The sequence below is a fragment of the Mastomys coucha genome, unplaced genomic scaffold, assembly GCF_008632895.1.
Source record: "Mastomys coucha isolate ucsf_1 unplaced genomic scaffold, UCSF_Mcou_1 pScaffold7, whole genome shotgun sequence".
NCBI lineage: Eukaryota > Metazoa > Chordata > Mammalia > Rodentia > Muridae > Mastomys > Mastomys coucha.
The window spans coordinates 69,162,769-69,165,299 of NW_022196913.1; positions in this window are offsets into that span (position 1 = coordinate 69,162,769).

Sequence of the window (2,531 nt, forward strand, 5' to 3'; positions counted from 1 at the left end):
AGAATTCATGGGTTATTTCAATCTTCTTGAACCTCTTGAGGCTTCTTTTGTATCCAATTATATGGTAATTTTTGGCAAAGGTACCATGAGGTATTGAGAACGTATATTCTTTTGTTTTAGAGTGAAAAGTTTGTAGATATCTATTCAACCCATTTGGTTCATAACTTCTGTTAGTTTCATTGTGCTTCTGTTTAATTTCTGTTTCAATGTTTTGTCCATTGGTGAGAGTAGTGTGTTGAAGTCTCCCACTACTATTGTGTGAGGTTCAATGTGTGTTTTGAGCTTTAGTAAAGATCCTTTTACAAATGTGGGTGTCCTTGAACTTGGGTCATAGATGTTCAGAAATTAGATTTCCTCTTGGTAGAGTTTTCCTTTGCTGAGTATGAAGTGTCCTTCCCCATCTTGTTTGATAACTTTTGGTCAAAAGTCTATTTCATTGGATGATAGAATGGCTACCCTAGCTCCTTTCTTGGGATCGTTTGCTTGGAAAACTTTTTCCCTGTCATTTACTCTGAGGTAGTGTCTGTCTTTGTCACTGAGGTATAGAGCAGAACACTGAAAATGAAAGGTATTTCAAATGGGATTAGCTTGACGCACAGTCTTGTATATGTAGAATGAAAAATGACATCTAGCTGGGCAGTGGTGGTGCACACCTTTAATACCAGCACTTGGGAGGCAGAGGCAGGTGGATTTTTAAGTTCGAGTCCAGCCTGGTCTATACAATGAGTTACAGGACAGCCAGGGCTATACAGGGAAACACTGTCTCAAAACAAACAGACAAACAAAAAAAAAAAAAACAGAGAGAAAGAAAGAAAAAAAGAAAGAGAGAAAGAGAGAATGAGAGGAAGGAAGAAAGGAAGAAAGAAAGGAAGGAAGAAAGAAAGAAAAAAGAAAAATGACATCTAAGGCCCATCTAGAAAGTACTTGTAATCTCCTAACTTGGATGTTTGGATGTGAATAAGTAAGAAAGCCACTTAATGATGCAAAATGAGCTCATAGAATTGTGAGAGACCAAGAAACAGGCAGAGGAAGGGAAGTGGGGAATCTCTACAAATATGAACATAGTTAATTTCAAATATTTAGATAAAGGCCATAAAACTTCATTGCTTTTTCTTTTTTTTTCCTCTTTATTTATTTATTTTATTTATCTTATTTATTTTTTATTTTTATTTTTTTATTTATTTTTATTTTTAATTTTTTTGGTTTTTTTGAGACAGGGTTTCTCTGTATAGCCCTGGCTGTCCTGGAACTCACTCTGTAGACCAGGCTGGCCTCAAACTCAGAAATCTGTTTACCTCTGCCTCCCAAGTGCTGGGAATAAAGGTGTGCGCCCCCACTGCCCTGCTTAGTTTTTCTTTTTAATTTGTTGTTTTTTATTGTTGTTATGTGTGCTATTGTTGGATTTTTGTTGTTGTTGTTGTTGTTGTTGTTGGTTTTTTTGTTGTTTTGTTTTGAAACAGGATCTCTATGTATATCATCTATTTATTGTTCTGGAACTTGTAGAACAGGAAGGTCTTGACTCAGAAATCTGCCTGACACTGTCTCCCAAGAGCTGACCTGTGAAACCATGTCTGAATGCAGACTTTATTTTAAAGTGCTAACTTTCTTTCATTTTGTTTTTGTGTATGAGTGTCTGCCTCACTATGTTTAACATTGTGTACTATGTGGCTGGTTGAAGAACTTGGAAGCTACCATAGGGCCATATATTTCCCTGGAACTGAAGACAGATTATTGTTTTACTTAAAAAAAAAAAAAAAAAAAAAAAAAACTAAGTTTCTTTCTTAGTATTGGGGGTTGGTACATGTAATCATGTGATGGCACTCCCATGGAGATCAAGAGTAAATTTTATGGACTCAGCATCCTTCTTTCAGAGACTGAAGTCAGGTCCTGAGGGTGATGTAGGCATCAACTTTACTTGCTGAGCCATTATAGAGGAGCTCCTTATCATACATGTACATAGCATACATGTCTTTGAGTGTCTGCGTTGCCTCACTCACTGCCATGTTTTCTACTTCAACCCATTTCCTTGCAAAATTTCTGATATTCTTGATTTCAATTGCTGAATAGTAAGTCCATTATGTAGATACACCACATTTTTTTTATCCATTCTTCAGTTGAAGGACATCTAGGTTGTTTCCAATTCCTATTAGAAGTAAACCTGTTATGAACATTGTTGAGGAAGTGTCCTTGAGATAGAGTGGAACATTTTTTTTGGGAATGTGCTTAGAAGTGACATATATGGGTCTTAGAGTATAACTCTTTCACCTAATTTAAAAAAAAAAACATAGAATTGATTTCCAATGTGGTTGATTATAAACCCAGTGATATCTAAAAGTGATGTAGAAAGCATATAGTCCATATTGATTCAATACCACAGACAAAAGCTTGGTTTCTCCTTTGGGACTTTTTTCCATTCTTTCGTTAGATTCCTGTTTCATAGTTTTTATAACTGCATCCAGGGCTTTATGGTGCTAGGCAACAGCTATTCTGCAATGTGTGGTAGTGCACACCTTTAATCCCCATACTCAGAT